General features: G+C 42.3%; 1 pseudogene; it reads right to left on the bottom strand.

Annotated features, from left to right (window-relative positions):
- LOC142312771 (F-box only protein 28 pseudogene) overlaps nt 1-8,749 on the bottom strand; it is a 60,573-nt pseudogene extending 51,824 nt beyond the window's left edge.
- Nucleotides 8,750-12,270: the final 3,521 nt, after the last annotated feature.

Raw genomic sequence — 12,270 nt, 5'->3', positions numbered from 1 at the left:
CTATTCTACCCAAGATATAAAAAGAAATTTGTCATTGACATCAATTAGGATCTGTCATATCTGTCAGGGTCCTTAATAAATTGAGGTTATGGTTTCAATGAGAACAGATGCTTGGTAAGAATTTTTGAAGCTATATAAAAAGAGTAAAACAAGCAAAATAACCGCAATATTGAATGAGGAAATATAAATTTGAGGTCTATGAATCACAAAGAAGAAGATTTGTGAGTAGAGATGAGCGGACCCATAGAAGTTCGGTGGCATCAGCCAGACTTTAGATAAACGCCAGCACTATCCTTGATCCTTGAACCTCTCCCACAGGTAACCGCCAGTGTAACTTATTCAACTCCTACCTCTTCCTATATGATTTTTCTTTGATATGACCTTAATTGACCCCTTTTTTTTGCTGGTCTGTTGTAAACTATCTTTGATTTCTCTATGCTATTTTCATATATTGTGCTTTGCCCCTTGTATTCCTTTGTGCTTACAACTCTATCCTACTCCCAACCTGGCAGAACCTTGAGGGAGGTCATCCCTGAACCATTGCCATCTATTATTTCTGATTTTGCATATATTGTGCATGATATCGTACATTACTTTCTCTTGTATATAACTGTCTTTTTTACATGTATGTACTTTTCATTTCCAGCAACTTTTTGAAAATTACCCGGACAGGTCGAAACGTCCTTGTGACAAGTCGCCTTTCACTCTGTTTTTATATATATCACAAAATAAACCCCATTATTGAATAAACCTCCAAGAGAGTGTAGTAAATTACTATGTTGTGATTTTGGGACACCCCATTTCACGTGCACCTTGACTTTTCCAGGGTACAGAACCATTATTTTTCATTGGACTTTAGATAAAGTTTGGTTTGGGACCCAAACTTGATATGAACTCCATTGGAAGCCACTGATTGGGCAGTTCGGCTCTCTAACCACATAAAGCCAGCCATAAACACATCATCTCCGGGGGCAGGTGGGAAGGATTTTTCATATATTTTTTGTACACTCTACATTCGATAATGCTGTTTTCACCCCTAGTGTGAGCCATTCAAACACTGCAAGCGGCTCACACTGAGCTACGAGTGAACCCAAGAACTGCAATGCCTGATCGAGTGGCTAGCATACGTAAAGCACCTGAACGCCGAACGCGAACACTGATTTTTATGTAAAGTCTGTTTTGGGTACTTCTTGGGTTCGCTCATCTCCTTTTGTGTGGCAAAAAAAAGATACAGGAATATTGCTTGATTTTATCTGTGAACCACTGAGCATGGAATCCCTTTTTACTCAAAAAATGGATATAAGACATACAAGAATATCAGAACATGTAAATGGATCTTGAGGGGAAAAAAATTGTCTATCAAGTCAATCTTCTTTATGAGTTACCTCATGAAGCATGTGGTGAAATTTACACACAAACCTCTGTAAATTGATTGCCAGTGTCAGAGGACGGCAAGGCTGTAATTGCTGCAACTGAAGGATCCTTTCTTTATAAGAAGCATAGATCATTGCAGGAATGTGTCTTAATTGCTAGTCTTATGATTGACTTGTTTACATTTTTGGTTGATTTTTAACCCCATAGCGACGGCCTAACGTCTCAAGACGTCGGAAAAACAGGGTACTTATTCTGTTCCGACGTCTTGAGACGTCAGGCCGGAAAAACCCTGTGGCGCCCCCCAGTGACGAAAAATCTCGGGGGTTTCAGCTACCGGGGGTAGCTGAGACCCCCCAGATTATGAATCGGGGTGTTTTGTATGCACCCCGTTAATGCGATCGCCGGTATACACCGTATACCGGCGACAACATAAAAAAAAAAAAAATGGCTGGTAAAATTTATTTATTTCTCATCTGACGTGATCAAACATGTCAGATGAGAAATAAATGTGAGCCCTTAGTGCCCCCAAAGCCCCCGGTACCGGAGAAATCCATCCAACCCCCCCCCCCTCCGGAAAATCCAAGATGGCGCCGACGCGCGCTGAAAACTCCCGCCGCCGCCGCCTCTGCATTCATTTCCCTCCGATCTGAAATGATCAAACATTTCAGATCGGAGGGAAATGTCCCCCTCCTGACCTCTCCTCCGGTACACCGGAGATCTCTGGTCCCTGGAGCCCCCTCCAGTTCTTCAGAGCCCCCCTCCGGAGCGTGCAAGATGGCGCCGGCGCGCGCTGAAAACTGCCGCCGCCGCCTCTGCATTCATTTCCCTCCGATCTGAAATGATCAAACATTTCAGATCGGAGGGAAATGTCCTCCCCCTGACCCCTCCTCCGGTCCACCGGAGCCCTCTGGTCACCGGAGCCCCCTCCGGGTCTCCAGAGCCACCCCCCCTCCCCCGCATTCATTCTGCTCTTTCTGCCGCATGTGATACGTCACATGCGGCAGAAAGGTGTCCCCAGGTCCCCCCAGGTCCCACTAGGTCACCCCCCATCACCCCCCCCCAGCCCCCGGTCATACGTTACCTGTCTGGTGATCCGTCCCGCGATCACGCCGCCTCCTTCTTGAATGCTGACGGCGCATGCGCAGACAGCGGCTGTCAGCTGGATTCCTCCCCCGGTCCACAGTGGAGCAGCATGTGCATCAGCGACGTCAGTCTTGCAGGGACGCTGACGTCGCTGATGCACAGGCTGCTCCACTGTGGACCGGGGGAGAGTGGGTGCAGTAATCAGCAGTCTCTCCATGTGAGGAGTGTGGTCCTCACATGGAGAGACTGCTGTTCCAGAAAATGGGGGGTACGTTCTGTGAGCGTGCCCCTCATATTCTGGAATGAGGTTACTGCAGGTCACTCTGCCCTAAGTTGGACCGGGGCAGTGTGAGTGCAGTATTCTCAGATTACTGCACCCACACTGCTCATGGAGAGCTTGCTCTTCCAGAAAATGGGGGATACGTTCCCTGAACGTGCCCCCCATATTCTAGAAGATCCAGAGTCGGCGTGGGACCTCACGGATTACAGCGGATTACAGCGACCGTAATTTCTTTATTTTCAATAAATTGGGGAAAGAGGAATGTTTCGGGGAGTTTTTTTTTCAAATAAATTTTTTTTTGTCTTTTTTTTTTTGTCTATTACTTGACTGGGTTAGTGATGTCGGGTATCTGTTTAGATGCCGTGACATCACTAACCCCAGGGCTTGATGCCAGGTGACATTACAGCTGGTATCAACCCCATATATTACCCCGTCTGCCACCGCACCAGGGCGCGGGATGAGCTGGGGCGAAGCGCCAGGATTGGCGCATCTAATGGATGCGCCACTTCTGGGGCGGCTGCGGCCTGCTATTTTTAGGCTGGGAAGAGTCCAATAACCATGGCTCTTCCCACCCTGAGAATACCAGACCCCAGCTGTCCGCTTCACCTTGGCTGGTGATCTAATTTGGGGGGGACCCCACGTTTTTTTTTTTTTTAAAAAAAACGCCTGGGGAGCCCTCCAAATTGATCACCAGACAAGGTGAAGCTGTCAGCTGTGGTTTGCAGGCTACAGCTGTCTGCTTTACCCTAGCTGGCTATCAAAAATGGGGGGGACCCCACGTCGTTTATTTTAATTATTATTTTTTTGGGGGGCTAAATACAAGGCTAGGCACCCTTTAGTGCCACATGAAAGGCACTAAAGGGCGCCAGCTTAGAATATGCAGGGGGTGGGACGTTATATATGTTTGACATGTATCCATTCATCCATTGTAGCATTTTAGGCTGTGCGCCCACAATCGGGATTTGCAGCGTTTTGGGCGCAGAGTGTTTTCCCTGCGTCCATAACGCTGCATTGTGCAGTAGAAGCACAGTGGAAGGATTTTTAGAAATCCCATGCCCAATGTGCTTGCCCAATGTGCTTCTTTTCTCCGCCACATAAACTGACCTGTGGCGCAGCTTCCCGAGCCTCAGCATGTCAATTTATGCTGCGGAGATGAGTGTTCTCTGCAGGTAGCATAGAGCTCCACAGCGGCCTGAACCCAAATCGTGGGCATGGGCAGCTGCGTTCTCCCGTGGACAACACTCACATCTCTGCAGGAGGCTGACACTGTGTACTAGACGCCGTGTCGCTGGCTCATGGCCACATAGCCTAAAAGTGAGACATTGGTTGCTACAGCAACATTTTTGTGAAGTACCTGTGGATTCAAAATGCTTATTATACTCCTGAATAAAATCCAGTTTCCAAAATGGGGTCACTTGTGGGGGTTTCTAATGTATAGGTACCCAAGGGGCCCTGCAAATGTGACATGGTGCCCGCAATTTATTTCAACTTTTCCAGAATTCAAATGGTGCTGCTTCCATTCCAAGCCCTCCCATTTATCCAAACAGAGGTTTTTGGCCACATGTGGGGTATCCCTGTGCTCATAAGACATTGGATAACAACCTGTTGGGTCCACAGTTTGTTGTTGTCTCTTGAAAAAGTGATAAATTTGATGCTGAAGCAACATTTTTGTGAAAAAAATGAAAATTTTCAATATGGCAACCTAAGCTTATCAAATTCTGTGAAGTATTCGTGGATTCATACTGCTCACTATACACCTAGATAAAAGCCTTGAGGTGTCTTGTTTCCAGAATGGAGTCACTTGTGGGGGACCTCCACTGTTTAGGCACCTCAGGGGCTCTCCAAATGCAACCTGGCGTCCGCTATTGATTCCAGCCAATTTTGCAGTCAAATGGCACTCCTTCCCTTCCGAGCCCTGCCATGCGCCCAAACAGTTGATTTCCACCACATATAAGGTATCGCCAAACTCAGGAGAAATTGCACAATAAATGTTATGCTGAATTTTTTCCTTTTACTCTTGTAAAAAAAAAAGCTACCTGGTTGAAATAACAATTTTGTGGTAAAATTTTTTTTTTTTTTTTCATGGCTCAACGTTATAAAATTCTGTGAAGCACCTGGGGGTTCAGGGTACCCACCAAACATCTAGATAAATTCCTTGAGGGGCCTAGTTTCCAAAATGGGGTCACTTGTGTGGGGTTTCTGCTGTTTAGGTACCTTAGGGGTCCTCCAAATGTGACATGGTGCCCGCAATCTTTTTCAGCCAAATTTCCTTTCCAAAATTCAAATATTGCTCCTTTCGTTCCAAGCCCTCCCATTTGTCCAAACAAAGGTTTCAGACCACATGTGAGGTATCACCGCGCTCATAAAAAAGTGGTTAACAAACCTTGAGGTCAAATTTTTGGAATTACCTCTTGAAAAAGTGAGAAAATTGATGCTAAAGCAACATTTTTGAAAAAATTATTAAAATTTTCAATATGACAACGTAACGTTAACAAAATCTGTGAAGTACCTGTGGATCTAAAATGCTCACTATACCCCTAGATAGAAGCCTTGAGGGGTCTAGTTTCCAAAATGGTGTCACTTGTGAGGGGTTTCTTCTGTTTAGGTACCTTAGCGGACCTGTAAATGCAACATGGTGCTCGCAATCTATTTCAGCCAAATTTGCTTTCCAAAATTCAAATATTGCTCCTTCTGTTCCGAGCCCTCCCATTTGTCCAAACAGAGGTTTCTGACCACATGTGGGGTATCGGCGCACTCATAAGAAAGTGGGGAACAAGTTTTGGGGTCCATTTTGTTGTGTTAGTTCTTCTAAAAGTGAATAAATTTGGGTTAGAGCAACATTTTTAGGTAAAATTTAATTTTTGCTTTTTTTCATTCCACATTGCTTTTGTTCATGTGAAGCACCTGAAGGGTTAATAAACTTCTTGAATGTGGTTTTGAGTACTTTGGGGGGTGCAGTTTTTATAATGGTGTCACTTTTGGGTATTTTCTGTCATCTAGGCCTATTGAAGTCACTTCAAATGTGATGTGGTCCCTAAAAAAATGGTTTTGTAAATTTTGATGTAAAAATGAGAAATCGCTGATAAACTTTGAACCCCTCTAACTTCCTAACAAAAAAAAATTTTGTTTCCAAAATTGTGCTGATGTAAAGTAGACAAGTGGGAAATGTTATTTATTAACTATTTTGTGTCACAGAAATCTCTGGTTTAACGGTATAAAAATTCAAAAGTTGAAAATTGCTAAATTTTCAAAATTTTTGCCAATATTCAATTTTTTTCTTCAATAAACGCAAAAAATATTGTCCTAAATTTGGTACTAACATGAAGTCCAATATGTGACGAAAAAACAATCTCAGAATCACCGGGATCCGTTGAAGCGTTCCAGAGTTATAACCTCATGAAGTGACACTGGTCAGAATTGCAAAATTTGGTCTGGTCATTAAGGTGAAAATTAGCTCCGTCACTAAGGGGTTAAAACTTTTTTCATTAATAAAAGTTTGAGCTTTTGTAAAGCTAGCAATATTTTTTCCCAATTTTTGTTTTTGAAAACTATTGCATATTTCCATCCCTCCTCCATACTAACATACATGTTCTTGTGATGATTTGCACTGAAACTATAAAATAACAAAATAATCTTTAAAAAGGCAGCTACATACAAAAAAATACAGCATGCTTGGGACCCAGAAGGAGCTAGAGACCTTAATATGACCTTTAAGTTTCTGTCCATCTAAAGTCTGTCCAGGGACATCCTGCAAAGTCTCTGCTGCTTTGATTTCCAACTGAACTTTAGGTGAACTTAGGCCTGAAGGAAGGAGCCTGCAGGACAAGACTGCTGAGAGGAGATCTTGGGACAAGTCATCAACTTGTGTAAATATTGAAGTAGCCCATGGAAAACCGGGCTGAAATAAAGCTGTCAGGGTAGAGTAAACTGAGAACAAGATGGCCTGTGGAAGAGAAAGGAGATTTCATTTGTCTCGAAATCCTAAAGGTACCTGAACAAAAATGAGATGAAAAACATGAAGAACAGTAGAAAGGTCATAGCCAGGACAACTTTTTCAGAAAAATTCCACCCAAAATATTATATAGAAAACATGTTCATAGAACACGTCAAAACAATAAAGTGTAGTGTATACACATAAAACGGGTGAAATAAGTATTGAACACAACACCAATTTTCTAAGCAAATATATTTCTAAAAGGTTCTATTGACATTAATTTCTCCCCAAATGTCGGTAACAATCCATCCATAAATTAAGTTATATGTAATAATCAGAAGTGAAAAAGGGAAAAAGTATTAAACACAAGAAGAAGAGAGGTGCGAAAAGCCATGGAAAGTCATGTCAGCAGCTGAAATCTATCAGTAGTTAAAAAACAATCCTACACCTCAGTGAAAAATAATATTAGCTGGTACAACTGATGGCCTATAAAAATGTGTCTCTTTACCAACGTGCCACACATCTCATAATGGGTAAAACCAGTGAGCTGTCTCGACACGTTCTTAACCTTATTGTTGCAAAACATACTGATGGCTTTGATTACAGAATTTCAAATCTTCTGATAGTTCCAGTAAGCACTGTTGGGGCAATAGTCCAGAAGTGAAAAGAATATCATTTGACTATGAACTGGCCTTGGCTACATGCTCACCACAAGATTTGAAACAGAGAAGTGAAAGGAATTATCAGAAGAATTGTCCAAAAGCCAAGGACCCCCTATAGAGAGCTGCAGAAAAACGTGGAATCAGCAGGTACAATTGTTTCAAAGGAAATAAGTAATGCACTCAACCTCCATAGCCTGTTTGCACGCTCACCACGCAAGACTCCATTGCTGAATGAAAATCATGTTCAAGCACTTTTAAAGTTTGCTCAATAACATTTGGACAAACCTGTGAAATACTGGGAGATTATAATCTGGTCAGATGAAACCAAAATTGAACTCTGAACACCATGTTTGGAGACGAAAAGGCAAGCATATCACCCCCAAAACACCATACCAACAGTGAAGTTTGGAGGTGAGAATATCATGGTGTGGGGCTGTTTTTCAGCATACGGCACTGGTAAAGTTCATATAATTGAAAAAAGGATGATTGGAAAAATGTACCGAGACATTCTTGATGAAAATCTGCTGCAATATTCCAGGATGATGAAAAAGAAATGAGGGTGGACATTCAGCAAGCCAAAGAAAGAAAAATAAAGCTGCTAGAATGGCCCAGTCAATCACCTGACCTAAATACGACAGCAAATTTATGAAAGGAACTAAAGCTCAGTGTTCATAGAAGGAGCCAACAGAACCTTCAGGATTTGAAGAGTGTTTGTGTAGAAGATTGGTCCAAAATCACACCTGAGCAATGCATGCGACTAGTCTCTCTATACAGGGGATGTCTCGAAGCTGTCGTCACCAACAAAGGTATTAAACTATTATTATATTTCAGTAAGCGTGTTCAATACTCTTCCTTGTGTCATTTCTCATTATTGTATATCACTAAATTTATGGACATATATGGTTTGATTTCTTTACCTGTGTAGATTGGATGGGTTGTTGCTGACATCTGGTGAGAAGTTCATGTCAATAGCAATAGAAATATATTTCTTTAGAAAATTGGTGATGTTTTCAGTACTTAATACACCTTGTGTGTGTGTGTGTATATATATATATATATATATATGTATATATATATATATATATATACAGTTGAAACCAGAAATTTACATACACTATCTAAAAAGACACATATGTATGTTTTTCTGACATGACATCAGTGAAATCAGAATAAGCCTTTCCCTTTTTAGGTTATTTAACATTACCAAAATTATGAGCAAGAGAATGTTTTAGGGCATTTTTATTTATTTCTGCAAAGTCAAAACTTTACATACATTTCTTTAGTATTTGGTACCATTGCCCTTAAAACTGTATCACTTGAGTCAAGCATTTTGTATATCCTTCCACCAAGCTTCTCACAATAGTTGGTAGGAATTTTGGCCATTTCCTCCTGAGAGCACTGTTGTGAATGAGCCATGTTTGTAGGTCTCCTTGCTCGCATCTGCCTTTTCAGCTTTGCCCATACATTTTCAAGAGGATTGAGATCAGGGTTTTGTGATGGCCACTCCAACACATTGACTTTGTTATCCTTAAGCCACTTTGTAACCAGTTTGGCAGTATGCTTTGGGTCATTGTCCATTTGGAAGACCCATTTCTGCCCAAGGTTTAAGTTACTGGCTGATGTCTTGAGATTTTGCTTTAGTATTGCCACATAATCTTCTTTCCTCTTGATGCCATTTATTTTGTAAAGTGCACCAGTCTCTCCTGCAGCAAAACAACCCCACGACATGATGCTGCCGTCTACGTGTTTCACAGTTGGGATGGTGTTCATAGGCTTCAAAGCTTCTCCCTTTTTCTTCCAAATGTAATGATGGTCGCTATGCCCAAACAGTTAACTTTTAGTTTCGTCAGACCATAGGATATGGCTCCAAAAAAGGATGTCTTTGTTCCTGTGTGCATTTTCAATTATTTAGCTTGCTTTTTTGTGTTTCTTTTGGAGTCATGGCTTTTTCCTGGCAGAGTGGCCTTTCAGCCCATGTTGATTAAGTACTCTTTTCACTGTGGATGACACAATTTTACCAGCTTCCACCAGCATCTTCATAACATCTTTTGCTTTTGTTTTTGAGTTGATATGCCCATGTCTGACCAAAGCACATTCATCTCTGGCACACAGAAACTGTCTCTTTTCTGAGCGGTATGATGGCTGCACATTCCCATATTGCTTTTACTTGCGTATAATTGTTTGTACAGATGAACGAGGCACCTTCAGGTATCTGGAAATTGCACAGAAGGATGAACCAGACTTATGCAAGTCCACAATTCTCTTCCATATTGTTTAAAGGTATAGTAGTCATAGTGTATGCAAACTTTTTACTTTGCAGAAAGTAACAAAAATGCCTTAAAACATTATTTCTCTCCTTATTTTGGCATTTGGCAAATATAAATAATTTTGGTTCCTAATTGACCTAAAACGGGAAAGGTTTACTCTGATTTTATGTCAGATAGTGAGAAAAACATGCATATGTGTCTTCTTAGATTGTGTATGTAAACTTCTGGTTTCAATTGTGTGTATGTATATATATATATATATATATATATGTGTGTGTGTGACACTCTGGCAAAACCAGGTAGTCACAAATAGGCCCCCCGCACAACACCGTTCCCTCATTAGGAAACACACAGCCAACCATTAAACCCTAGTCACCCCCCTTAGGGACAGATAGACACACCAGTGGGCATGGCCAGGCAATTGGGGCACGCCCACCTAGGGCTCTAGACAGCCCAGGGCGGGAAAAACAGTCAGTCAAGTTCAGATCAGTTCAATTTTAGTCTGGAGTTCAGTTTGGAGAGGAGTGTGGGCTGGAGCTAGGGGTAGCTCCAGCAGTAAAGTCCAAGTTGAATGATACCAGGGTAGGAGCCCTGGTGCCACTGGCTAGGAGGCAGACGGTGGTCTCCGTCAGCAGGAGACGGGAAGACGGCTCGGTGGAACCGAGGTGGACCGGGCCAGGGTTGTAGCCCGCCGGTACCGACACGGGGAACCGACCCGGAAACCGTAGCATAAAGGGGGGTACTCGGACCCTGAAGCCAGAACCAGAATCGACTGGAGCTGGTTAATTAACCGATTGAGGCCAGGACTAGAGGTTCTGTCCCACCCAAAGTCCCTCATAGAAGACAACAGCCCACCGATTATGGATAAGAGGTCACCGCCAAGGCCCATAGATCCCACGGGCAAGCGTCTGCGGGCACGGCTCCTCAGGCCACATCCAGCCGGGAGCGGACTCGTTTCATACTAGGAAGTCTTTTCTGCTTAAAGCAGTGCAGGAAAAGGATAGAGACCACCAGCCGGGTGGGGGACCAGAACGCAACGGGCCACGGCACCGGCCAACACCACCTTGGTTTACCAGAGACTCGTGTGTGTTCCTAACTGTGAGTACACCAGCACCCCCTGCGGTTGCCATCCCCTGCATGCGCCAACCGGGTCCCGGGGCCACCATCCTTGCCCACGGAGGGGTTAACAACTCACTGTACAAGATCTCCCCTGGGTGCCCCGTCACAGCAGCGGTGGTGTCCTACCTCACCACACACCGTGGGTGGCGTCACAAACTCAATACGGCCCAGCCCGTACATATACGTCCCCCATTTATTCGGCGTGTCCGCGAGACCCCCGGGTCCGGTGACCCTCGAGCCACCACCCCTGAAGGTACGGACCCGAACAGCGGCGGCTGCTGTCACGGGGGAAGCACATATATATATATATATATACAGTATGTATATATTTATATATATATATATATATATATATATATATATATATATATATATATATGACTGTGCAAAAGTTTTAGGAAATGTGGAAAAGATTCTATATAATAAGAATGCTTTCAAAAATAGAAGTGGTGATAGTTTATTTTCCAAAGCATCAAAACTGGCAGGGTGGTTGATCCAAACTTCTTGGAGAACTAATCACAGATCTTCTGTGGTACAAGTTCTTCTGTCTTTTCATGTATTCCCAGACACACTTGATGATTCTGTAGGGGCCATAGCATCACTTCCAAGGCTCCTTTTTCTTCTTTACACTGAAGGTAGTTCTTAATCACATTGGCTGTATGTTTGGGTCTTATCCTGCTGCAGAACAAATTTGGAGCTAGTCAAATGCCTCTCTGATTGTATTGCATTATGATTAAGTAAAGGCCTGTATTTCTCTGCATTCAGGACACCATTAATAATGTCCAAATCTTTAACATCATTTGATATAATGCGGATCCAAACTTGCAAGGAACCTCCACTATGCTTCCCTGTCACCTGCAGACACTCATTATTTTTACGGCTTTCCAGCCTTTCAGTGAATAAACTGCCTTGAGTTACAGCATAGTATTTCAATTTTTTATTCATTCATTCATTCATTCAGCTCTAGCATTTTTCTGCTCCCTCGTTTCTGTGCTGATGTGCACAGTACAAGTGATCAAATGGGGACTAACAAATACAGTAGAAAGTGAAAGAAAATGTTGTTAAACATATGAAAAATGTACAAAAATATAAAAGTTCAAATGACCCCCTTTTTGTATCCTTAAAAATAAAGCAATTAAAAAAAGACACATACTGGATTTGGTATCCTTGTGATCATAAATGTCTGATCTATCAAAATATAAAATAAATGAATCCAATCAATAAATGGCATATCGAGAAAAAAAGCAACGTGCCAGAATTACCTTTTTTTTTTGGATTTTGGCTGCCGCAACGTTGCAATAAGGGGTAATCAAAACATATCGATTTCAAAATGATACCAGTTAAAATATCGTCTCAGCCCTCACACAGCTCCTTATCCCGGAAATTAAAACGTTATTGGTCTCGTAAATTGGCAACACAAGCTAAATTTTTCTTCCCTACAAATCTTCCAAATTTTTTTTACCTCTTAAATAATAATAATAGAAAAAAACTATATGTTTGCTATCTGCATAATCACACTGACCTGGAGAATTATATTGTCAGATCAGTTTT

Source organism: Anomaloglossus baeobatrachus, chromosome 5, assembly GCF_048569485.1.
Source record: "Anomaloglossus baeobatrachus isolate aAnoBae1 chromosome 5, aAnoBae1.hap1, whole genome shotgun sequence".
In the NCBI taxonomy this organism is placed as follows: domain Eukaryota; kingdom Metazoa; phylum Chordata; class Amphibia; order Anura; family Aromobatidae; genus Anomaloglossus; species Anomaloglossus baeobatrachus.
The sequence above is the reverse complement of the archived record's forward strand: the minus strand, read 5'-3'. Positions and strand labels throughout refer to the sequence as shown.